We start from the raw sequence: 27,094 nt of genomic DNA on the forward strand, positions 1-27,094 counted from the left end.
ATCTGTCACTCGAAGAAAGGGCTGCAATAGTGACCCTACACAAAGAGGGCTACAACCAGACTGCTATTAGCCGAAAATTATCGGTCTCGCGATCGGCCATTCAAGAAATAATACGAAAGAAAAACGAAACCGGCACTGTTGCCGATCGGAAACGATCTGGAAGACCGCGAAAAACCACGGAGCGCCAGGACGAGTACCTGGTGCTTTCGTCGCGACGTAATAAGAGGGCCACGGCGGCACAACTTCGAAAAGAGCTGGAAAATGCGACGGGAATCAACGTGTCGAAGACGACAGTAAAAGTTCGTCTGCATGAAGCCGGTATAAGAGGGTGCGTTGCTGTGAGAAAGCCGTTGTTGAGCGAAAAACACCGCAAAAATCGACGGCAGTGGGCAAAAGTTAGGAAGGAATGGGGGGAAGACGAATGGTCGCGTGTCGTCTTCTCGGATGAGTCGTCGTTCGAGTTGTTTGGGAGCTCGCAGCAGCTCTACGTGCACCGCAAACCCGGAGAAAAGTTTTTGCGCCAATGCCTAGCGCCAACTGTGAAGTTTGGTGGCGGCAAAGTGATGGTTTGGGGTTCGATGGCGCAGTCAGGAGTGGGAAGTTTACGAATAATGGAAGGGTCTGTGACGTCAGCATCGTACGTTCGACTTCTTTCAACGTGCTTACAAAGAGATGGCGAGTCTCTTGTTGGCGACAACTTCATTTTTCAACAGGACAACGCGCCGGCGCATACGGCGAAAGCAACCAAAAACTGGTTCGAGCGAAAAAAAATTGATGTTCTGCAATGGCCCGCCCAGAGTCCTGATTTGAACCCAATCGAACATCTTTGGGTCATTATGAAGCGAAGAGTGGCTCAGAAATGCCCTCAGAGCATTCCACATCTCATAAAAATAATTGAAGAGGTGTGGAAAAGTATTTCGTCGGAGACCACTAAACGTTTAGTTCAGAGCATGCCTCGTAGAGTTAGGGCGGTAATAGGCGCTAAAGGCGGGTCTACTCGGTACTAAATAAAAGGTGGACGTCCCTGTGATATCTACGCGGTATACTGGGGGTTTTGGGGATTTTCCTGATGTTATACATACTTGCCGTGCAAAAAACTACTCTAGTTTGGATCGTATAGCCGTTAAGTGGGTAAATTTGGAAGGTGCCGAAAACTTTCTGACCCCACTGTATATCTCAACGCTCTTGAAAACATCTTTGCACTGTACCATCCTATTTTTGAAAGTACGATTATAAATAAATTAGAGCTACAACCAACACTGACATTTACTGCTCTTTCCAACAGAACTTTTCAAAGACCTTTTCGGGACAAAAAGTTTTGCCCAAAAAACCACACCATGAGAGAATGTCCACTTTGCTTTTAGCCGTAATTGGAGGCTGGCAGCTCATTCGAAGTTTGATCTGTGCAAAGATTACGAATATTTAGCTCTCCGGTTCTTTCTGGACGACCTAGCACCTCTCATTTTCTTCTTTTACTCGGCAATCCACCGAGGCAGCTTGTTCGATCTGTGGCAACCAGCAATGATTCGTCTCGCCATAATGTTCATAATACAGCAGCGCCACAACTATAATAAAGCTATTCTTGCTACCATAAGCGACTGCCTTCACTACGAAACTGTAATACCTGAATGGAAATCTACCTTTTCTTCGTATCTCAATGTGTTCACTGAAAAAAAGGTGGAAGTTTTTCACTCCCTGTTGAGGGCCCAATGCCCCTCATGGTCATGGCCTGAGCAGATAACACTATTTGCCAAAGTAATCAGTGCAAAAAAATTTGACTCCGCCTTTGCATCTAATTTGTAATACCTACCGTCAAAGGAAAGAGCCGTCAGAATTTAAGCTACTTAGCAGCGCGGACGGCCGAATATTTCACTAAACAACTTAAAAGTATTTCCTAAAAATCAAGAGGACAGACAAAGGTGAGTGTCGGAAAAGCGAAACGACGGGTAATTGATATGCCAACTTTCAACTGCACTCTCGATCAGAGAGCGCTTCCACTTGGCTTTTCAGTCCAGAAGATGCCTGATGAGGATCTTATCTGCGATTTTCAAGGATGTGATAAAGCAGGAAGAGAAACTATCGTCCTAACATGCGGACATTCTTTCCATCTTAGGTGCATAAACTCCAATTCCTGCATTTACTGCCAGCCTTTTCTCTTAAAAACAATTAAAGATCTGAGTCAAAAATTCAATGCGACACTTCTTACTTCAGAAATGGAAGAAGAAAGAGAAGAGCCTTCAGGCACAAATGAAAACGAAGACGAAGATATTTTCGAGAGTGGCTTCGACGACGACGATTATTACTCGTCTCACGAATTCGTCGATCACTTGATGATTGAACTCGACAGTATATCTATGTCAGGAGCTAAGCCAAGGTTCCATTCCGCTAAGCATCGAGGCCTCTTTACTATTGTCACAGCGACAGTGAAGGATATGAAGTGTTCCGGAGGAACTGTCATTACATCAACAGAAGACATAATGTAGAAATTGGCAGCTTACAAAATAACCTTTGCAACAACCTACATAAAATATGAGCCCTAAGAAAGACGGCGACAGACTCAACAACAAACTGGCCAGTCAGTGCACTGTAGCAACTTCAACTTTGAAAAAATACTAAAAGGAACTAATTGTTAATCAAATACTAACCTTTTCAGCCGACGCGCGCGTCGGGGTTCTTGTGACCCAATTCTTGCCATATCTCGCGCCCGTATCTCCGACTTCCTCTTCCGCGTACGTTTCAGTTCACTAAAGAACGCGTACGATTAATTCGATTTACACGTAAAGTCTCGTAATGACGTGATCGCGTCCGAAGCCCGGCTTTTCTGAAACCAGATTTCTCAATTAATCAATAGTGTAAATCGTAGTTTCTTATGTTCTCGAAAAAATTTTATAATTTATTTTTTAAACTCAATTCATATTGATTTCAGAGGTTCTATGTGGATAGTCCCCGCTATTTATTCGTCAAGTGACGTCGAAGGTCGATCAAAGTTGCGAAAGCCCTTATTCGACGCTGCGAAGGCGGAGATATCACAATGCTTCGACGGAATACCGCTACCTAGCGCCATTGCAAGCGTTGTGCCGATAAAGATATTTTTTAATCAGATTTGACTAACGAAGGAAATTCTAGAAGCAAGAGCAATAATGCCTATACATTATTTCAGTTACTGTATAATTATTAGCACCCTGCTCTTGAAGCATTTTGATCTCGACGACTCGTTGAGGAGTGACTGCGATTTCTTCTTGGGCCGCACTGGCATCAACTATCTCACACAATTCAAGTCAATAACGTTCGAAGTGACTCAGCATATTCTAAATCTAAAAACTACGCTCTTCGAAAAGAAACGCAGGTCTTTTTGGTTGTTGTCAGTAGAGAGTGTGCGCAGTTACTTGGTCATCTGATCTATGCTAGAGCGATGACTCTCGCAACGCTTCGCTTATCCCCTGTCTCCGTTACAACCTTATGAATGTGCTTGCATATGAGATTTACACAAGATGGTAACGCAATATATGTATATAATATAATATATATATATATTATTAAAGAGTTGCGCAGCAACGTTGACTCCGGGTTGTGCAACAACGATGACGACGACCACGCTTCAAAAGAATCGCGCGGGGTGAGACTAAGTCACTACGATAACGACGACGCGTTTCAATTCACGACCACGGCGTGATAAACGGACGCACCTTGGCCAGATCGAATTGCATGCTCTGACTCGAACGGGTCTATAGTCCTTGTGCGTTTGGCGCCCAACCGTGTACACGCGGCACTCCTGCGCCGAAAGCCAAGCATCTTAACATATCGAGTCGAAACCTGCATCCCGTCCATAAACTCGACAAAAGGGGCAGCGAGAGCGGGGTGCACTATAATTCCAGGCAGATGATCTTTATCGTCGTCGTCGTCGTCGTTTTTGCGATCGGTTTTGTGAATTTCTTTGGCGTTCAACAACAGCAAGGCAACGATGACAGACCGTTGGTCGTTCTCGTTGTCGTTTAATCCGGAGTCAAATCAAGCCGCTGCCGTACAAAACGCAGAGGAGTGCCGTCGACGGAGGGACGATGGCGATGGCAGTTTTGATGATAATTTGTCACTTTACAGGTCGAAGTAACTATCATTTGCTAAAGAAGCCTTACTCATAGCGTCCATGTCCGTCTTGTCTAACTTCCCCCGCATCTTCATCGCTGCTATACTCGCTGGCACAAAATATTTCTATTTCATTTGAACTTTGACTTTTGTACGCCTTCAGCGATTCTTTCGTGTACAGGCTTGGGGTGTTGATAATATAGTTGTAGACGTCAGGAAATTCGATGGAAGGCCAAGCGTCACTCGTTGCAGCTGAATCTATCACGTACGGATCGTCAACGTCGGGACCGATGATATTCATGACGTCACAGGGACGTGCGCATGGGTGGCAAAAAAGTCTTGGGGATTTGGGTGGCATGCGCTGTTCACTCGCACGCGCTAGCAGCGGCTTATTCGCTTACAGCCATGTCTTCGCAACGCTTTTTCTCCTACTTTTTCGCTCTCGAAGACGAAGCTAAGAGTCGCTACTTGGAGAAACTCGCCATCATCATAGACCTTATTCAACTTAAATGCGCATGTGCTGGAATGTGTTGTATAGTTATTTGTACCACGGATAATAGCGAGTTAGATGCGTGCCGCGGTCACGTGTTTCTTGATTCCCGGACGTCTGCTATCGTCGCTCTCCTGATGTCTATCCTTGTCGCCAACAATCAACCGTTCGGCGCTGAGCAAGGGAATCGATTTCTTCAATGACTCCAGTGCTTCTGGAGGATATTCAGACAAACTTTTATTTAATTACGTCTTGTAGAAATTTTTTCAGCCTAAAGAACTTTGTTTAGCGATTCTTATTGCAAATGCAACGTCTCGCAGCATTTTTCGAGGGTCTTCCCAAGCGCCTGTTGTGGGCTATCCGCCGCAATCGCTTGTAGCATTTGGGCCGTCGTGCAAGGTTTGTTTTTTCACAAGGCATACTTATTTTGGCCCAGTTGCACAATACAATGTATAAGGTTTGCATATTGATAAAAAATATCATTGTTGTCTACCGCTGAAATCGGTGAAAATTCAACAAAGTATGGCGACCGTACGCGAGAAAAATGGCCCTATTGGAAAGCGGAAGGAGAAACGATCGTTGCAAACCACGCAGTTGCCTGCCTGAATGACCGTTCTATTGGTTGCTGCACGATTCCGGCACTAGCGGCAATGTAGGGAGCGACAGTTGGACGACAACGTTAGAGTGAGCAGATATTATGACAAATCGTCCATTATCAAAAGATTTTGGCCGACAATGTTGCTCCATCCGTCCGTCATCTTGGTCTAGAGCCAAACTGGATATTCCAGCAGGACAATGATCCAAAACATACCAGTCGTTCAACCCGTTCGTGGTTTCAAGAACACTCATACAATGTTTTAGAGTGGCCTAGTCAGAGTCCAGACTTAAATCCAATAGAAATGCTTTGGCGAGATCTGAAGAAAGCAGTCCACAAGCGCTCTCCAAAGAATTTGAAAGAGGTGAAGTCGTATATTGTTGAAGAGTGGGGAAAAATTTCACCAGAGAGGTGTCAACGCCTTGTTAGCATACCAACACCGTTTGCTTGCTGTTATCAAAGCAAAAGGTGGAATAACCAAGTACTAATGGAAGGGTTCACATACTTTCGCAAAATACTACTTTTGATAAACGAGTTTTCTTCTACAAACCAATTATGAGAGTTCAATTCTACCTTCACCAAAGGCATAGATGTCAGTAATATGCATAGGCTACATTACAGGGCTCTATTATCGTTCAACCGTCAAGAATTTAGAAATACCTTGATTTTACAAGGGGTTCACTTACTTTTGCGTACCACTGTATGTCTTTCGAACCAGAACGACCAGAAAAGCGCCGTACGCCACCCCGCATTTCCCGCTCCTCCAGATGAGGTCTTCAAGACGGCCCTTGCACCTCTCGCACTCTATTTTCAATTCAGCTAGTGATATAAGTTTCACTTCGACGATTCATCCTACTGTTGTCCTATTCAATATCCGGGTTTAAAGTCTTGCAAAAATAGAGAAACTATTGCCTGCGAAACACTTTGGAGAATGGTTGACGAGACAGGGTAACCAATGGAGGCATTTTTTCACTGACTCGGTGTATGTTGGACAGCCCATTCCTGCGGCCAATCCTCGGCTCGATGAACTTTTCGAAAGTGATCGAACATCTGCCGGAGTTTGCCTTGAGCCCAGATTCCTCGACAACGCATACGATGTCTACGCTTGCTATCGCAACGCACGTAGAATCAGAATCCAAAGAACGGCGAAACGAATTTCAGGTAAAACGGCTTGACTTCACTGACGGGTCGGACGAGTAACGAAGAGATTCGACAACAAAAACACAGATAAACGGCAAATTTGGGTGCGATGAAAAGTCGACTAATATCCGGGAGAGAGAGAGTGGACTAACTGATTAAATTTAATAAAGCAATACAGTTTTTAATTAAGCGAATTGTCTCTCAAAGAGCGCAGAATTTGTGAAAGACCTTGATGATGACTGAACGGTAGCAATATATTGGAAGGAGAGTCTTCATGGAATAATTAGCCCTTGTAAATCGAACGTCGACATATGTACAGTAAATGTAGCACCTCGAAGCCATACGATCACTTTTCCGTTACCTTTGCCCTTTATGCTTGTTAGAATAACGATGGGAAGCACAGAAACAGCTCTAAAAGACCTTGTTGTTCTACGTAACGATGACGCTGTTATCCTTCTGAAGGTTATTAATGCACATAAGAATCGTTTTAAACCATGCAAAAGAAAAAAGGTCTTCTTCTTCTTCAGCAAGTAAGCTTTTTTAAAGGCCCTAACCCAGGTAGGCCCATGCTGCCGACCAGACCCAGCGGAACCAATGAGATTCCTAAACTGCCCCGCAACCCCACGAGCCGGAAGCGTAATCCAATTAATCAGCCACGCCACTTAAAGAAGCATCAGCACAAATTCTGTCTATATAGTCCTTGTCGAGCTTTGTTTCCATGTCGTCGTCGTCGTCGTCGCTTTCAGAGTTGTCGCTCTCGCCGCTTTCAGTGTCGCTAACACCGAATTCAATGATGAAGCGATCTACGGCTTCTTCCTGTAAACCATCGGTCTCCCAAATTAAAATAATTGTCATTAATTAACTAATTAGGCGTCGTTACCGTTACCAAATTCATTCCGCAGAGCTGCAGACGCGATCGTTCAGTCTTTAATCACTATTTTCATGCAAAAATACATTAATTAAAAAGTTTGATCTAATAACCGATCCACATGTCACATATTTCATAAATCAGACTTCAATATTCGAGTCAATTTCAGAATCAGACAGTGCAACACAGTCCTCTATTGAAGCAGAGGTTATCACCTTAGTGCGCTAAGAATGCGCCCACAACATCAAAATCGCCCTTTTCTGAAAGGTTATCGTCCCTGGCTGCCTAGGATTGTTTAAGAGTCTATTTGGTCAACGTAAATTCTGCCAAAAACCAAGGCATGAGCGAATGACCACTCTAATTGCAGCTCTATTCGGCGGCTGGCTTCTAATTCGCGAAAAGATTTTCTCAATGTTCGGAACGTGCAAGGATTTCGAGTTCCTTGTCTTTCGGTACCTGCTGGATGAGCTAATCCCTCTTATCTTTTTCTTTTACTCAACTATACATCGAGGCAGCCAATATCAGCTATGGCAAAGTTCAATGATACGGCTTGCCATCATGTTTATAGTTCAACAGCGCCACAATTACGATAAAGCAATGCTTTCAAGCATTAGTGACTGTCTGCATTACGAAACAGCGATACCACAGTGGCAATCGACCTCTTCCAATATGAATGTTTTTAGTGAAAAAAAATCGAAGTTTTTCACTCGTTATTGCGCGCGCAATGCCCATCTTGGTCAAGTGCAGACCAAATTGTTGAATTTTCACACGTTCTGAGCGCAAGGCGATTTGATGCCGCGTTTGCAACCCATTTTTTAATCGACGGGCAGAAATTCTCTCAGCTGGCAGGAAAAGCAGCTGAACACATTGCAACAAAATTTAGGAATATATACAAAAACTGTGGAAAGTCAAAAGAACTACAAACTAAACAAAAGAGAAGGTCCTTTCAACTAAATACGTTAGCCTGCACCTTGGACCAGAGGTCATTTCCTCTTGGTTTTCTACTCCAAAACCCAGATCTGTTATGCGATTTAGAAAAATGTGTTGATGAAAGCGATACTGCAATACTTCTAAGCTGCGAACACTCATTTCACGCTAACTGCCTACCTACTACCACCCGATGCCACTACTGCGAGCCATTTCTACTAGACACTGTAAAGAACCTGACAGGAAAATATAACAAGAGCCTTCAGACCCATACAGCGGACGATACTGAAGAAGAAGCTCCTCCATCTGAAGACCCTGATATTGATAATAGCGTTGAAGAAGATGACTACTACTCAACTAGCGAATTTATTCAGCACCTAATGACGGATTTAATTAAGGCGTTGTCTGTGTCAGCAACAAGATACGTTTGAAATCCCATCGGAACGGGCAGATCGTATATATCCTGAAACTTCCTCAAGTAACGACCAATCATGACGACGGGTCGCGGCTCGTTCTCGCAAAATTATTCGAATGAAAAGCGATACCTACTTGGAACAGGAACGGCGGGATACGGACAGAAGCAGACGTGGACAACGGGAAAATCCTCGCGAGCTATTGTTAAGTGCGCTTTAATTAATTACGCTGGAGAAAACAAACAGTCCTTGACCTTGAATCAGAGCTTGTTGGAACAAGGGACTGGCGACAAGACGTCAGTCGGGAAGTCCTCGTACGACGTGTTCACCGCCTGGTGGACAAAGCCCATCCACGGTCTGCAGAAAGGCGACGACTCCAGCGGCGAACCTGAAGCGAACGATTTCGTCTTCTACGGATGCGATGCATTCCGTGAGACCGTCGTCTGAATGAAAATGTTTCTCCAACATCTCGCGAACGACCCCATCCGTCGTGACGGTGATCAAGATGGTAATGGTTTCAGTCGCGTCGTCGCACGCGCTTAGGACAGACGAAGCTTTCCATATAGAGATTGGCGGTCAGGATATGGGTATCATGTCCGTTTGCGAAGCGCCGCACACCGACCTGTTTGGGCACGTGCAAGGGCGGAGCGTGGACGAGGGGTGAGTCCCGAACGAGCGATGATTGCTCCGTGACTCATCTGCATGATTCGTTTAGTCGTTCCAGCGAAGGTACGTCACCCGATCGTCTTTGTGCTTGGCAATAATCGAAGTTAACCTTGTAGTTTTTTACTCCGCTTACTAAACTTTAGAGTGTTGTAGAGCCGCGAAACTTTGAGTTATTTTTGACTAACGCTAAGGAATCGTACGTTTTCGCGTCCTCCCGAAACAGCAGTAATCGAGATAAATTTTTTTGCCACTTCAGTTTCCCTTTAATTGGGACAGAAAGGCGAACTTACCGACGCAAATCCTACTATTACGATGAAAACGGTTGTCAGAGCGCTGCCGCGAATTCCACGCGACATAGCTTTTGCTTCAAGTTCTCAGCCACTCAATCGAGGCTCTTCTTCGTACGATGAAGATATTGCGGATTAGCGATGAAGATATTGCGGATTAGCTGGAATCACCTACGTGAACACACTCCTGTGCATACCCTATGTGACCACATGACGTTTTTACCCTAATGTTTATACAAGAATGTAGCGAAATTAAGACACGTCTGTTCGTTCTAGTCTAATAATTTTTATTTGCCTTGTGACAATGGGTAAACACGGTTGTTGTTCGATGTCAACCTCTTCAGGCTGAGCGCAAGTTATTACTCCCCTATACATGCATTTCAGTTTGTCCATCAAACGCATTTAAAAGGGACAAGCCTGGGTCTCTTTTGAGAGTTATCGCCTGCTGAATGTAGTCTACGCCACGATGATTTTGAGTTCTTCCGTATTTGCGCATAGATACTGCAGAATGTCCACAAGACTAGCGTTGAGTGACGTTGAGATGCTGTTACGACCCGACGTCGGAAGTCGGAGACCATGATGACCCGTCCCTCTGATTTCGACTTTACAGGATTGAATGATCCGTCGCACCAGAAGACCTGCTGATCGTCGTTTGAGTGGAAGATGCACTCGTCGTGATAGACTCTGACAAGATTTCGCCTGTCAAAGTTTTCCATCCGATCTATGTATTCTTCACGGTATTGGACAACGTCAGCCCTTTCATGTCCATCAACGTAAACCCACATTTTGTACTTGATCACGGAGAAGCCCAGACGAGTCATCCATCGGTGGATGTCCCACTGCCACGTTCCCATTCCCAAGAAGAGGGAGGACCTGAGAATTGACGTACGCCTGCACGTCGGCTACGGTGAGGTTGGGTTGACCTTTCCGGACACTGTGACTACGAATGTACTCTGACAGCATTATTTGAAGCTCTGCCTCCAGAAGTCAAGCGGGGCCGTTCCGCTTCTCAGGAACGTCGTCACATTCGGAGTCGTCTTCAGCGGCTATCGCTTTGACCCAACGGCGAACTGTTTGACCATTAAAGCCGACGACAGATGCATTCCTTTCACAGGCTTTGATGAGGCCGAGGTGGTCGTTCTTGCTCGCTAAGTAAGCCGCCAGCATTTGACGATTGCTGAGATCGAGATCAGTGATCCACTGAGCAACGCGACCACGAACGATCTCCATCTCTTCGCGCCATCCTCGAGACTCGTCCGACTCTGGAGGAAAACTGACGTCTTTGCGTTTCCGACCACGTCCGGCTGTGCGACCGCCTTTCGCTGCGTCTCCACGAGGCTTGAACTTGTACTTCCTGTTTACTCGGTTAATGAATGCAGATGCGCGAGTAAGTGAAGCACGCTTCGGGTGTCTGTCGTTGCGAATCGGAGATTTTGGTTCACTGCGCGTCGACGATGACGTGTTGGTTTTTTAAAACACCGGTTGGAGAGGTGTCGAAGACGAAGAAAGTTTCAAATCGGTGCTTTGTGTTATTTCCATGGTCACGCTAAAGCTAATATCGTTTCGTGCCCTCTGCACTCTCGCGGAGCTATCTTTGCTACTGCTTTTTGGCTTATACGACGCAAAGAGCAAACTTGTACAGCTCAATGCTGCCTAAAGAAGCCAAGACCACAAGAGACGGCTCGCAGCATTGCGCAGCGCGTCTGATCGTACCGACTGCTCGCAGTAGACTTCGGAAAGGACAACGATTTGCAGCATAGCATGTACCTTAGTCTTTCGCCTAACGCTTGCGCTACTGGTCGAATGTAAAGTCGGTGTAGCAGCTGCTGTACTGCGTCCCGAGCGCTTGGCGTTCACATTCATTATACAGTGGCAAGTTCACATGCGTAAATAGTGAATTTTGGTATCTTTTGCAGAAGTATGCCTAGACGACTTGCATTATCGAGAAGAAAAGGCGAATATAGCCATCAATCGAGAAGCAATAAAAACAAAGTGTTCACGACGACGAGGAAATGCCACTTAACGTCGCAACACAAACCGACGCCCCGTAGCAGCACATTTACTAAATTTGGCGGCGAGAACATCGTTGAGACCCTTGCGGACCGCATCCATCTTCTTGTCCCACGCCTAGCGCATAAAGGTATCACGTGACCACGGGAGTTGCCTATTCCCTTTCTCTTCTATCTATGCTTCCACCTCGTCCTTGTAAACGCGAACTTTCTGCGTATCTTTCGGCAGCAGCCCTTTCTATTGAATAAGTGGAAACAGTAGAAAACCATATCCACTCCAAGAAATGACATCAAACATTTTTTTGAAGACGTTGCTCTTGATTCTTATACTTGACCAATTCTTCTTAAATTTTCTGAAACTGACTTAAACATGTGGAAAATGAATCAGAATCAGTGATTGACAAAAAGGAGCATAGCGATCATTCATACAACAAAAAAATGATAATTGACAATGACAATGCCACGGACAAAATTGATGATAATGATACCGCTAAAGCGACATAAGACAGCGGCTAAAAAGCCCCGGCTAAAAAAACCTAAAGCAAACGTGCGAGTCGTGCCCGCACAAGTGTACCGTTTCCACCGGACTACTCCACCGTTTCCGAATTCGTTTCTGCTTCAAATAGGGCGCAAGCGAGAATCGATAGTAGGAGACGGAAACTGCTACTTTCGAACAGTGTCGAAAGCAGCATTTTGAACAGAAGATGGCCATTTGGCACTTCGGTTACAGATTGTTAATTTAATACCTGTCTGTCTTTGAAATGTACTGCTGCAACATGGACTATAAAGCTCACATTTCAAAGCTACGACAAGAAGGTGCTTGGGCAACCCAAGCTGAAATCCACGCAACTGCAATACTTTTTCAAATTGACGTCAGTATATTTACATGGATGGGTAAAGAGTGGACGTGGAATACATACAAACCGAAGTTTGATATAACTGTTTCGGCGCTAATTAGGCTGTCCGTTAACAGAATAGAGATACAACATTATTGAAACTACTGAAAAGACAGACTCCGTACGTTCGGCTAGTTTCGCTAAGCGTCGATTTTCTCTTGAACGTAGTTTATAACTTTAGAACTTGTTTAAATGAGCAATACGCTCAAAATCTAAGCTTTGAATTAGGCAGTCATCTAAATTACGCACTTGAGATAACGCAACGTACGTAATTCCCGGTGCAAAATTTCGCTGCCCTATATTGATTACGGCCTTTTCAAGAGTGACAAGTCCCTGCTGCCGTCGCCCCGCTTTTGGCTGGTGCAATGCTGATTGCACTCAAGAAGTGTATTTCTATGTCCGACCGATACCGGTTGGAAATAGTTTTTGGCGTCTCGTCGCTAAAGCAGCAGCGTCGGTTCTTGAGAGCAAGATTGCTTCGAAAATGTCACCATATTAGTTTGGAGTGTGCACGCCGAGCGGGACCGACGTGATTGTGAATCTTAGTCAGCTTGTACTCCGAAACCATTCGAGTTGCTGAGCTTTTCCCCCGACTGTCCTTCCGCGGAATGCTCCGAAACTTCGTTAACGCCATTCCGGATGATGTAGACGTTTCTGGTTCTTCCCTCGTTGTACTTCGAGACGCGACGATCGTTTGGAACTGAGGCCAGCACGTTTGGATTTAGATTTTTAGCCTATTTTACAGCAATAACGACAAATCAAGCGAGAAAAGGCGAGAGAATGTGAGGAGAAGATGCGCGCGCGTTAGGGAAAAAGAAACGTCTTTGAAATCTGCGTATCTATAAGTTTTTAAGCTTCACCTGCGCCTAAGTTTCTGTATGTCAGAACGCACCGGCCTAGTGAATGAAACAGGACAGAATCAAATAATTGTCGAGATAGAAAAACCATTTCTAACTAATTCTTTTAACGGATACAACGTTTTGGCGCTGCCATGACTTTTCATTTTGCGCCGTTGATGCACGTAATCAAAAGCTCTATTTTATTGGCATAAGAACTAACAACGTTTTATGTCTCGGACCCACCCTAAAAATAGTTTAGGCTTTAATCTGACGATGCATTCGAGAGGCTCCTCGCAAAATTTAGGTCGATATAGCTTCTTGTAGACTTTGAAAGTTATTGGTGAATGGCACTGCATGTACATAACCGTGTATTTATACTTATCGTGTAATTAATTGCAATTAGGCAAAAATTAAAGACCTCACATAGATTGTGTACTGTCCGCATTTGATGATGATGCGGTGCCGATTGACAAAGAACTCTGTCGCGTCAATGGGATGCCAAGTGGGGATTGTGTGCGTATCCGTGTCTTATGAGTGAAGCGATCCTCTGATTGCGTTCAAGAGAAGTGCACTGTGATCCAGATGATAGCTGGGTTTAAGCTCTCGAATTACTATATTCTGTATATATTTAAATAAACGCCGTGTCTCGCAAAACATCTGCAAAGAATTGGGGCAAAAGGAGCCAAAAGGTTTGAGATTGATAGACGCCCGGGCTAGGGTTAGGGTTAGGGGTAGTGAGATTTCAACAAAAGATGACTTTTGTTGTTCTAATGATGCGATGAAGAGATTGACAGACTTTCTCACACGCTGACAGACTTTAGTCTGAAGCTGCATGAGATGACGCAAGAAAGACTTTCAAAAAGACGCTGCGAAGCCATCAGTGGTTCATCTACACTGCAGAAATTCTTCAATAAAAACTGCGCGCCTCCCTCCCAAATGCTTACCCATTGTTTACGTTATTGAACTTGGTAAGACAGCTGTTGAGAAGCATTTTGACGTTCGCATCCTTTTCTTCGCAGCCAAGATTGCTATGAATTTAATTAGGCATTCTAGTGGCAATCCATAGAAACAATCTCACCGGCCAGGTCATTGACATCATTTACTGAGATGAGAAAGGGTATGGGGCCAAAGAGGTATAGAGACAAGTCAAGTTTCGCCACATCGAGACGCTGTGGTGCGAAATACGCAAATCGCGTTATTCAAACGTGTTGAGACAGTGGACCTTGGAATGGAGAAACAGGAATTTTTCTTTAGATCCAGTCTCAACATCAAAGACAACTCTATCGTCAGAACGCTTCGCGGATCTTATGTGTTGACAGCACCCACGCACTGTGTCACAATGTCACAGATCACAGTGGCATAGTGGCACAGTGGCACAGTGACATGGTGGGGCTGTGTCACAGTGTCACAGTAGCACAGTAGTACAGTGTCAGAGTGGCATTGCAATGCGGTAACAGTCAAACAGTGTTATGGAATTTGCTTTTTACAGGAGGACCTGGTGGCGAGAATTTGAAACGTGTTGGGAAAAGAGGAAGAGGAAGAGGGCGTGGCAATGTCGAAATTAGCTCGACCGGAAGTGAAGTTGGACGTTCTAATGCTAGTAGAGGAAGAGAACTTTCTGGTGCAGGTGCGCAAAGAGGGAGAGGACGTGGCAGTGAACAAAGAGGAGGACATTATGGTGCAGTTCCGGGAAGCGGAAGAGGTCGTGGCTTTGCACAAAGAGGAGGACATTCTGGTGCAGCGGCAGGAAGCGGAAGAGGTCGTGTTTGTGCACAAATTGGAGAAAATCCTAGCACAGAAAATACGCAGCAAAGAGGAAGGCAGGAAACTACGGCTCCTAGGCCACGAGCAAGAAGGAACAAAACGCCGCCTCCATTGAAACACCTCCTTCCAAATGATTCTCCGGAGCATCTAGTTTTACAGCCCATTTCCGCTTTGCCAAATAACGACGCCTGCGAAAGTTACGTTGGGCCAACGAACCCTCTTCTTGACGACTCGCCAACAAATTATTTTTCTCAATTTATTGACACTGAAGTGTTAGATCTCATCATTGAAGAAACAATTCGTTACGCCAGAAAAGAAAAAAAAATGGTCGGTGCAAAATTTCTTTCTCTGTATATTTTTTATTTTTTATTGCAGCCTGACTTCGATTTGACACGAGAGGAACTTTTGTCCTTTTTGGGAATTACCATCGCTTTTGGTAAATTTCTGCAACTGACTTAAACGGGAAACAACGAGACGCCAAATTACATCAAGCAAAAGTCAAGAATAATAGCTCTTTCTTACATCTGTCATTGTTGAATGTCTCCTCGCAAAGTCTTCAACCTTCGCCCGGTTGATCTTAGTGAACTTTTCGTTCTTCACTAGAACGGTGCAAAAGTTATTTAAATGCGTTTCTAGATAAATTTACAATCGTTATGCAGGTTAAACACAATGCATCCCTTATTCTACTTACTCGACATGCCTTCTAGCAATACCAGACATTATCCAGATACGTTCTATTATAGCGATTAATCACTAAACTGACTCTAATAGCATCCTCCACTTACCTTAGAGAAACCCTTGCTCTCCTTCTCTTCCAACCAAGAAAACGAAGTCGCCTCTTTAACTGGTAGACTCTCCCTGTCTTCGCTCGAGAAAGAGGCACATCTCAGTAAAGTCAGACCATGGTGAAAGCAGGTCTCAATCAGATGTTGAAAACCGTCAATTGCGTCATCGCTGACGCCCGGTAAGACAACGGTCGCCAAGTCTAGCACAGCGTGCGGTGGGCGACGTGCGGACGAGTCCCCGTATAGCAGGAAGAAGAGTACAGTGCACCCACGCATAAGGTTTCCACGTGACTCTTCCCCGGATTTCGCCGCGTAATTCAAAATCAGAAGGATTTACTATCTTTTCGCCAACGCGAAACGATGTAACATCCTTTCTCTAAGATTTGGTCGAAGGTTTAGTCAATCACATGCATGCTGATCGAGTAATTCTTCATTATAGCGCAAAAGTACTTTTCTTCGTTTCTAAGCGTTAATCCCTTAGTAGGTAACCCACTTCTTTCTTCAAAACGAAACGGCCTACACTTCTCTAAATATTGGCCGAAGCAATTTTCGGTTTGTTTTTCGTTTTCCTAAAATTAGGCTCTGAAGTATCGTTGCTAAGGGGCGTTTCCTAGAGCCTACGCTGCAATTCGCGATTCGGCGAAACGACATTAAAGACAAAATTGGCATCTCATGCCGCTGTTTCTCTTAGAGACGAAAGCGACATTTCATGTCCCCGTTTTTCTCTTAGAGACAAATGCAGCATCTCAAGCCGCAGTTTCTCGAAGAAAGCGGCATCTGCCGTTCCTCAAGCGGAATCTAATGCTGTCTTTTCTCTTAGAAACGAAAGCGGCATCAGGCTGCCGTTTCTCTTAGAGACAAATAAGGCATCTCATGCCGCCGTTTCGCCTAAAGAGGAAATCGGCATCTCATGCCGCCGTTTTTCTCAGAGGACAAAAGCGGCATGTAATGCCGCCGTTTCTCTTAGAGACAAAGGCGGCGTCTCATGCTGCCATTTCTCGAAGAAAGCGGCATCTCACGCCGCGAAGAAAGCTGCATGCTGTCTCTTCTCTTAGAAACGAAAGCGGCATCTTACTCTGCAACAAATTAGGCTCATACCGCCGTTTTTCTTAGAGACGAAAGCGTCATGTTATGCCGCCGTTTCTCTTAATTAAAGACGAACGGGGCATCTGATGCCGCCGTTTCTCTAAGAGGCGAAAACAGCATCTCAAGCCGCCGTTTCTCGAAGAGACAAGAGCGGCGTCTCTTGCCGCCATTTCTCTAAATTGGCATCTCATGCCGCCGTTTCTCTTAGAGACGAAATCGGCATCGTTTTTTTCTTAGATACAAATGCGGCATCTCATGCCGCCGTTTCTCGAAGAAAGCGGCATCTCATGCCGCCGTTCCTCAAGCGGCATCTCATGCTGTCTTTTCTCTTAGAACTCCTGCTGCCGTTTCTCTTAAAGACAAATACTCATGCCGCCGTTTCGCTTAATTAAATCGGCATTTCATGCCGCCGTTTCTCTTTTAGCGCGATCACACCTAGGATGCCATAACGGTACCGTACCGTACCATACTCAGTACGGTACGGTACGGTTATGACAGACCTCGTTCGCACTACGGTTCGTTCACGTTCCGATGCTACCACTAATAAGTCGATTTTGTTTTTTTGTGTTTTTTTTCTATTTCGTCTTTTTTCGTAAATCTAAAGCAATAAAGAATACCTTTGCTGCATGTTACGTGGCAATAGCGCGCGCTCGCGATTCCTTGAATGGCTTTGGACGCCGTATTCCTTTTACTCTCTTCGGAGTCACCGTTGCGATTACTTCGACTGTTTTCGACCGCAACAACGCGAATTGAACGTCGAAGGAGACGACGACGTGGAGCGTACCTCCTCTTCGCTGCTTCGGTAGCGAATTTTTTGAGCATTTTGCCTCTGCTTTGACGACGAGACAGGCATGGACGTTGCCTAGGTACTGCTTGCACGTAGAAGTAGCTCTAGCTGTCTTATGTTATTACGATATTAGCAGAAATCCTTCCTTTTGGGAGCATGCGTGTGAGCACTTCGACGGCCCCGCGTTGAAACAAAATTTCAGAATGAATCGCGAAACGTTCGTCTATTTATGCATACAGGTATATTGCAATAGCAATTAAATGAAAAGGAACGAGGTAATGATGATGTTTCTTGCTCCGTATTTGCTCCTCTGGAGGAGCCCGACTCAGGATTCTCAGTACGGCGGCATTTGCGTGCTTTCGCTAGCTTCTCTTTCATTGCGGAACGCTTTCTCTAGCGACAGGAGGCCATGGATGAATGAGAAGGCCAGGATGTTCTAACAGTCACCAAACTCAATTAGTGTAAGGAGCCAATCACACGCAATCACGTGAAAGGATTTGGCCAATCGTGTCACATGGAGAACAAAGGTTGAAGATTATTAGTAAATCGAATGCCACCACTTGTATTAAATATAATGATGCTAAAAGATGCATAGGAAACTCCAAAACAGCCATAATGACCAAAAACTATTGTGCTAAAGGCCGGAGAAGTTTGAAAGCTTATGGTGGCCCGCACTGTACCCTTCCGTATATATCCTTCTGTTGGTCTTGTATATCCTTCTGTTGGCCACATGCCCTTTGTCTTATGTATCCTTCCGTTGGTTTTATATATCCTTCTGTTGGTCATATATATACTTTCGTTGGTCTTGATATCGTACCATTGGTCTTGTATATCCTTCCGTTGGTTTTATATATCCTTCTGTTGGTCATATATATACTTCCGTTTGTCTTGCATATCGTACCATTGCTCTTGTATATCCTTCCGTTGGTTTTATATATCCTTCTGTTGGTCATATATCCTTCTGTTGGTCATATATATACTTTCGTTGGTCTTGATATCGTACCATTGGTCTTGTATATCCTTCCGTTGGTTTTATATATCCTTCTGTTGGTCATATATATACTTCCGTTTGTCTTGCATATCGTACCATTGCTCTTGTATATCCTTCCGTTGGTTTTATATATCCTTCTGTTGGTCATATATACTTTATACTTCCGTTTGTCTTGCATATCGTACCACTGGTCTTGTATATCCTACCGTTGGTCTTATATATCCTTCTAGCTGTTGGTCATATATATACTTCCGTTGGTCTTGTATATCCTACCGTTGCTCTTGTATATCCTACCGTTGATCATATATACTGTATACTTCCGTTGGTCTTATATATCATACATATGCTATCATACCTTTTGTCCCTATCGGCGCTTCATAACCATGGGCATGTAAGCTAGGCGTCCTCAAACTAACACCCCGAGCACAAGTCGGGCGTGGGGCTATGCGCCGTGATCAACGACGCGTGATCACCAAATCAGGGAGCTTGCACGCATACCAAAGAAATAATAACACGCGATCGCGACCCAACGAAAACCTCTCAGACGGCCCGAATTGTCTCTAAACGCCGCGATCTCTTCTGAGTGGAGCCGGATGTACCGCTGGTACGCTTCCATCTCCCCAGCGTTTGGATCGTCGAGTCCTCCAAGCCGCGCGGTGCTGCTGTCGACGCCGCCCCAATGCGAAAGCTGTGACCTGGCAAATGCGTACGACCAACATCGTCTTTGACAGTGGACGCCCATTGTGATGAAGAAATATTGGGCCCGACTCCCAGCCGCGAATGATCAGGTACGCTAGTATCGCTCTCACAGGGCATAGGTCCGAGTCCGTGAGCCCCAAGTACACGTCTACCCCTCGCCGGAATGGATCCGTCTTCATCTTCTCTAAGTATGCCTCTCCATTCTGTTGCCAGAATTGTTTCAGGTCTGGCAAAAACTAGTGAGTATTGCTCTAGTTGAAGAAACTAAGTCGAAAAAATAAAAAAACTGCATTTACACGAGCCGACGTCAGTGAACTTTGTTGCCGTATCTTTCGTCTGTGAATTTGACAATCACGTTGTCTGACCCCACTGAGCAAGAAACATCAATGGGCGAAACGCCTCCTTGATTTTGAGATGTTTGCCATTAAAGACTCCAGAGAAGGAAACAACTCTTCAGGGCGCTGTGGCTCCTTGTACTAAAATACTTTTGAGACGATCGACGGCGCAGCGCAAATTAGAGAGGAATTCCCGTATAGGCTGCAACGTGTGGGAGAGAACCACTGAGGCCAATCTTTTCCACGGAAAGTTCCTCGCCGCATTCCACAATCGTAACAACGCTGAACAGAAAAATTTTATTTCCTGAAAGGGTAGCGGCATAACATAGAAAGAGTCCGCCAGTGCCGAGATTTCCGTTCGGACCCCATTTTGGAGGAAGCTTCTCACGAAAGTCTTTGTGTATCTGAAGAAGAGGGTCGCCCGTCGTCAAAACACGCAATTTTTCTTTATAACGAAGATGACGATCACGTCTTCGTAAAGAAAAGCTCCGTCGTTTGGATACGGCCCTTACTTCGTTGTGACTTACCATCCGCTTCGTTTGATTTTGCTTCTTCGGATCTCGCTGCCGCCGCCGTGTCACACCGATCATCAATTTTCGCCTCTTCAATCTTCACAAATTTACTCTTCTTTTTTGAATTTGTTCCTTCGGATCCCGCCGATCCAGAAGATTTCTCCTTATCAGATTTCTTTTTTCAGATCTGACTGATTTCGTTTCTGCTGTCTTCGCTCCTCTCGTTTCCAACTTGTAACGCCTCCTCCAAACAAGCATCGACAACCTTCATCAGTTCGGCCTCGCTTTTCTGTTCTTTTTGACCTCCCAAGTGTTGGAGTAGTCTCGCGTAGCCGCACCCTCCACCTTGGTGTTGATATCCACACCAGGAGAGGGTCTGGTGACATCCCTTGATGTCTCTGTGTTCCGCTGCCTCAATTATCGAGGGGGGTAATTGGTAGACACATGTCGCGTTGCCATAGCGTGTCGCACGCGACGAGTAGCAATGTTAGTCTTACGGTAGAATCGATCAGAAGCTCTGTGTTCGGTAGATCGAGATTCGCGCAGCAAAAACCAAGTCGGCTTTAGACATAAACTAGCTGACTAACCGGCTTCGCCCGGGTCGGGAGCAGGAGATTCTAAGGTTTTCGATGAACCCTGTGGCAGACACTTGGAAAGGCGTAACTTTCCGTTTTACTTCCAACACTACCATTATGTCTGCGCTTCTGGAACCTAAATCGTATTTGTGGACCCGCCCTCGGCACGCTTTGGGGAGCAAGACCCACTCCCGCTAAGTTGAGTACCCGGCTTTGCCCGTTGTGCGGAATTTTTTTGACAGGTAACGATAGGGCACGTGGTTTGAATTGCTTGGGTAAGAGTTTCAAAGTATTGATGCTTCTTTGTGGCGTAGGTTCGTTGTTCGTGTATCGAAAAAAGTGTAGCAGGACGCATTTTTACTTTATTTAATTAAAACAGGATGAAAAGTCGAAGATTGAGGCCAACAGGCCAAACTTGGCGTTTAAGGTAACTACCAGAAAAAGTTCCTTTTAGGAAAAAACGTAGATGCAAGAAATGGCCAAAGGGCCAAAATAGTTCAAATTAAAGAAACTACGTTTTTTTGTGTTGTAGAGTTACGTCAGTTTGGAAAAACAGGAGCGTCAAGTTGAAGAACGGAAGCGGAAAGACGATGGGTGGTTTGTCGACGGCGCGAAGGTGACTTTCGAGAAGAAAGCGCCGACTGTTGTCTGGTTGGAAGAGTTGTGGAAAGATCCGAAAGAGTGTCTTCGCGCTCGCCGTCGGCCTCATCATCGTTCGTTGTTGTTTGCAATGTTTCTTGATTGCAAGCATTGTTGATTTGCAGAGGGATTGTTGGCCTTCCGAAGCCATTTATTCTGAGAGGTTGCGTCTGGCATGTCGCTTAGGAGAGGAAGTTTCTTGAGGATAGGAGACGTCAACTATAGACTGATAACGCAAATATTCCACATTGAACTTTGGAACATCAAGGAGAGTGTATTGCGTTATATCGCTGATGGGTTTGCGCGCAATCTTTGAAATGGTCGTAGACGTAGCGGTCAGTTGAACTCTGACGTAGTCGTCGTTCTGGAGAGTGAGATAAGCCGAGATTTCACGGGAAGAGTGTCGGACATGAGAAGAGTTTCCACAGGAGTTGCATAGAACATAGGGTTCTGTTGTTTCAATGAGAAAGGCGTCACCGTTATCGCAGGCGGTGCACGCGTAGTAGGACTTGAAATTATTCATCCCAATCACGGTCGCATTCTTGAAGAGGTTGTGCGTTTCTTTTTTGAAGTGCGTCAACGGTGCGACTTCTCCGATGTCCTGAAATGGTTTAATTTTGCATCCGTTTTTCGAGGAACGGCCCATTTGTACTTGACTGGTGAAGTTTCCCCAGAGAGTAGCAGTAGCCGACGCGGACTCGTCGGAGATTCCAACTTTCCGTATCGGGGTGGTATATGATCTTTTCGTGAATACGTAACGGCAGAAAGAGAATCTCCAATGGGATTTGCGGAGTTGCATCCGTGTGGGTACGGACGTTCATCTTCTGCGGAGATCTGAGGATGGACGTTCTCTCAGTTAGTTTTGCTTCCATCGTGTTTGTGTAGGTGTTCCTCTTGAGAAGCGCATTGGAGAAGGAGACGGTTTCGTTTCGATTAACAGTGTCGACCAACTTGTCTCGCTTGCGCGGATAAAAAGAGATGAATCGAATACGACCAGATTCGTCTTTGGCGTATCCGTGGAAAAACTGTGATCCGCTTTCGGCAAGGGTCAGATCGGATAGAACGTCAATCTTTGCGTGGAACGCCCCAAAGTAACCTGGGTGTGCGTGTAGACATTAGGTCTCATAACAAAACAACAAATTTAAATTGTGACGTTACCGACGGTGAAGTCGTATATGCGCTTATGCAAGAGAAATGCTTGAGCGGAGAAGAGTGAGCATTGGGTGAAAAACGGAGGTTGAAGTCGTTGGTAAAGCGGAGGCACTCAGTGGCGTAGCCAGGGGGGGGGGGGGGGGGGGGGGGGTGCTTTGGATGCTTGAGCCAAGTACCTCAGTTAACTTTAGAAGGGGCTCAAAATTGGTGGTATGTGGTATTCGGAAATAGAAGCAGCAGAAGGCTTGCTGTATTCCCTTTTCAGGCAAAGTAGGTGCAATCGCCGAAGAAACGTTAGTCCTTGATGCAATTCGCTCTAGTTTAACACTGTCACGGTGCGCTTGGCTTTCTTCGTGGAAAATGAGACTCTCTTTTCGAAGACGCTTGCAGGGTATGGAGTTCCCAGTGTCGCATTTTATCGTGCTTTTGATAAAGAATACGGTACATTCCGAGCTCCTCTGAATCATAACGAAGCCAATTCTTTCTCGTGCCAGAAAGCCAGTCACGATTAAATCCATGCGACTGCTTGTTAAGTTGTTAGTACTCTTTGATGTTTTGCTTGATACAGACTTTGATGACCGGCTTGACACTGTGCTTCCTTTAGCTGCCACGCTAGATGTGGCTACACTTTATATATCATGCGGGTCTACTTACATATACTTATATATGCCAGTGGCGTAGCCAGGGGGGTGCTTTGGGTGCTCGAGCACCCTCTCAAGTTTGCTGAAAATAATTAAACTGGATAATGATGGCCCGTTGTTAGCCATCATGTGATCCACGAACACCCTTAGCAACTCTCCAGTAGAGAAGCTTTGCGCTGCATGGCAATTTCTTGTTGACGACTCACAGCAGATGAAAGGGAGAATCTTTGCACCTCGCTGTCACCTCGCTGTCCACCGTGGCCTTCAGGTGGAAATATAAGCGAGAATGCGACGCTTTTGTTCATTCTTTACCCTAGCTTCTCAGCTCATCTTGCTCCTCTCACTCCAAGAAGATTCGCGTCATGGCTTGCTTCACTCTGCCACTGGCAATCAACACCGTGCTGTCGCTGCAAAGCGCCGTGATCCTCAACGGAACGGTACTGTCAAACCCGAAACGTTTTAACTTGGTCACCAACGATACCAACTTGCCTCTCCACGTCAATCCGCGCTGGAACCAGGGAAAAATCATCGTTATCAATCACAAGGTGAACGGCAAGTGGGGGAGCAACAAGACGGTAATTCCATTTCCAGCCAACTTCGGAAGTCCTGGATCGTCTTTCACGATGTCCGCTTCGATCTCGAGCACCTCTTTCGCCGTGTCGATCAATGATCAGGTCATCGCTCACTTTCCCAATATCGTGGGAGTAGACGAACTGAAGATCTTTCGAGTCGGCGATGAAGACTTCACAAACAATCCAGCCATCTGTGCCCAAAGTCTTCAAGTGAAGTGAGAAACAAGGTACGAGGTGCTGAGATAAATGCGTCCGTTCCTAAGTAAAGTAAAGGTTTCTTAGCCAAAGGCGGTGCTCTCTCAATTGAACCTCTTGCATGTCTTTTGTCTGTTTATATGTTTCTGCTGCTTTCTTTCGTCGAGTAAATAGGTCATGGTTCTTGCATTCAAATTAATGAGAAACCTGCGCAAGAGCTACTAATGTCGTCGTGCTTACGTATTGCTCGTTGCCTTTCAACAATCGAGAACGCAACTCGGAAGAGGAGCGGGTTTCGGGGTCCCTACGTCTCGCAAAGTGTGACTTTTGGTCGCAACGTTTGCTGGACCCTGTTGATCAAAATGCGTAGCTGTCCAGCCTGCAAGAAGGACGACAGAGAAAGAAAGACGCGTGATTTCACTTCCAATGCGGGACATGCTTGAGCGAAAAATTTATCATTACTTTCAAAAAACTACTAGTAATATCCTTTAAAGATATTTATAGGCTACGTCTGTCCTGTTGTCTCTTACAGCCGTACACAACTTGAGACCCCAACAGTTGCATTAACACCAAAAAGCTTCACTGAGATTTATTTACGTCCTTTCAGCATAAAAACAACAACGTTTTGATGAGGAATCACACAGCCGTTTCGAACGGCATTTGGCGAATTTTCGGTTGAAAAACTTTACGCGCGATATCCGTCCTGTTTTCTTTCATTAGAGCTTCACATAAACGCCCAACCGTGGCTGTGTCATACTGGCTTTGGGTCCAACTCGTTAGCATTTGGTATGCTCGTTCACTCGAACTTGTCTCGTCGTTTTTAATACGCTCTATTACTTCATCGGCTACACCAAGCCAACATTTTCCACTGATCGTTTGAGAGGCGTTTAGATACGTCTAATAGTTCTGACGATTTTGGCATCCGTTTTATGCTTACCAATTTTGAGTCTAAATGCCTTTTCCCAATATCACTACCAGGATGCTGAGCAGAAGCAGTGTGAGATGCTGAGGCGGAACGATCACAGGCGCGAACCCCAAAAGCTGTAAAGAAAAGTCCGCCTTGTAAAGTTCCTTTCCCTGAACTGAATTTTCTTACAAAAAGAGTCTTTTCTTCCCATCTTCTCTGTATCAATATCATCTTCATCATCATCATCATTTCGTAATTGAACAGAAGCAGGCTCTGAAACTGCGTCTGTTGCAACAGAAGACGGTTCCAGGTATCATAGTTTATAGTGTATCGTAGGACCGCACCTGTTTTTCTCCTTCTTAAACTAGAAGGCTTCAAATGAGAAAAATCAGAATCGCTGCTTCTAAATTTTTTTACTGTTATTAGAAAAAGCAAGAAAGCAGCTTCTAAGTGACCAACCTGTAGTCGGACGATGCTTCACTTTCTAGCCAAAATGACACATCGTCCTCGCTCAACAACTTTTCAGAAATTAGAAAAGATTCGAAGTATTTGTAGGTGATTGTAACTGGTTGAACGCAAGCAATTCTTTTCGGCACTTGATGGTGCAGTTTCTTTGCAGATAACGAAAATCTTCGCCCTCCACAACGTGGCGAAGTACGTTAAACTGTCTCTTTGAACGTAACGAAAAATTTGACGTTGAATCTTCATTGCTTAGAGAAAATTCAAGCCTTTGCCTACACATAAAGGAAGGCACTCGGCAGTGAAAGGGGCTACTGTCAACAAATGTAAATCCAATCGTTTTTAGTTTTTTTTCAATATTTTTTAGATTTTCTTGACAACTACATGAAATGGTAATTCTTATATCCCATTTTCGTTCACCTGCAGAGACGTCTTTTAGACGAACAAAAAAAACAAATAGTAATCCCAAAGCCATTGAACTGGACAATGCAACAGTGACGACAAGAGGAAAGGGTAGACAGTTCTAAACAGTCGTCTCGCAAGTGAAAGTCCATGATGCCTTTGTGCGAAGCAAGACGACGTGCAAGTCCAAGGCATCCAATAAAATCGTATCTTTCTGACGGGTCTGTGCCTTCCCCGTAGAACAAACCATAATGAGCCTCAATACGCTGATCGACATCAAGTGTATGATGCTTCAATTCGTATCTAAGTATCACTGGCTTTGCAAACTCCGTTTTATGGGGTAAGAGCTCAATAAGACCAACGTAAGCTTCTCTACCCTCAATGTTCACAGTTTCTTCTGAAAGAAAGAGAGAAAGCCTAACCCCTAATGATGAAGCCGTTGTTAGTGCTCCCGGCGGAATCGTTAATAAAAGACCATACGATGGCAGTGCTACCTCCGCTTACGTCAATTCGACTGGATACCTTGCCCTTCTGGATGCAAGTCACAAGCTGTTCACTTACGTACAAGTCTATACTTCCGGGAGACGGTTCTATTAGAGCCTGTGTCGCAGTGCACGCTTCTAATTCATCGCTAAAAGAACTGACGTTAAAAACAAAAAGGCATTATAATCCTTACTTCCATAAGTCGCTCACTGATGATATTGATGAAAAAGCTTCACGATCTACGAACATAACAGTAAAACAGAAAAAGACACCCCCAATCTTTTCTGACCTTTGCCAACACAACTATCTGCTTCAAAATGGTTTAAGATTGCCACCAGCGTACGATCGTCGCACGCTGTTGATCTGTCAATACTGTGGCCTACTGTCGCTAGAGCCGCATGAACTGGAGATAATTCAATGCTGTTTGAACTTTTCGCACTAAATGTCGACTTCTGTTCAGTCTGAAGCTCAGCACTCGTCGAGCTTTTGACATTGCTTGTAGGATTACACATAGTCTCAAATGTATTACGAGTCTTTTCCCAACGTTCACGGTCTTCCAGAATATCAGTTATTTCATCCAACATTGTCGCAACATCTACGCAACAAAACAGCAATATGGCAAAACGTTTCAATACAAAATAGCCAACTGAGGGAGAACAGGCTGAATGCTCTCAGTTAGTCAAGCAAGCCCTTTGCACGTTGCTGCAAACTATAAAGATTCCCGACAAAAACGTTTGGTGTCGTCCTTCTTATCTCGCATCACCACCGGACTGGCCCACGGGGACTTCGACTCGCATATCACCCCGTTATCCAGCATGCTTTGGATCTGCCGATCCGCCTCATCTCGTTCGTCAGGGCCCATCCGATACGGCTGTTGATTAACAGGTGGGTTGTCTC

At 45.1% G+C, this 27,094-nt stretch overlaps 3 long non-coding RNA genes across 3 annotated transcripts; 1 reads left to right on the forward strand and 2 right to left on the reverse strand.

The window, feature by feature from the left end:
• Nucleotides 1–23,503: 23,503 nt before the first annotated feature.
• Nucleotides 23,504–24,361, reverse strand: LOC136188080 (uncharacterized). The gene is made up of 3 exons (XR_010670102.1): nt 24,187–24,361; nt 24,061–24,129; nt 23,504–24,009 (listed from the first exon to the last, which is right to left on the reverse strand). It is a non-coding gene; the product is annotated as an uncharacterized lncRNA (long non-coding RNA).
• LOC136188081 (uncharacterized) lies at nt 23,922–24,141 on the forward strand. Its single transcript, XR_010670103.1, has 2 exons — nt 23,922–23,978; nt 24,034–24,141. It is a non-coding gene; the product is annotated as an uncharacterized lncRNA (long non-coding RNA).
• A 1,472-nt stretch (nt 24,362–25,833) lies between the features above and the next one.
• Nucleotides 25,834–26,854, reverse strand: LOC136187910 (uncharacterized). The gene is made up of 3 exons (XR_010670029.1): nt 26,487–26,854; nt 26,391–26,436; nt 25,834–26,345 (listed from the first exon to the last, which is right to left on the reverse strand). It is a non-coding gene; the product is annotated as an uncharacterized lncRNA (long non-coding RNA).
• Between the last annotated feature and the right edge of the window lie 240 nt (nt 26,855–27,094).

Source organism: Oscarella lobularis, chromosome 6 (assembly GCF_947507565.1).
Source record: "Oscarella lobularis chromosome 6, ooOscLobu1.1, whole genome shotgun sequence".
In the NCBI taxonomy this organism is placed as follows: Eukaryota; Metazoa; Porifera; class Homoscleromorpha; order Homosclerophorida; family Oscarellidae; genus Oscarella; species Oscarella lobularis.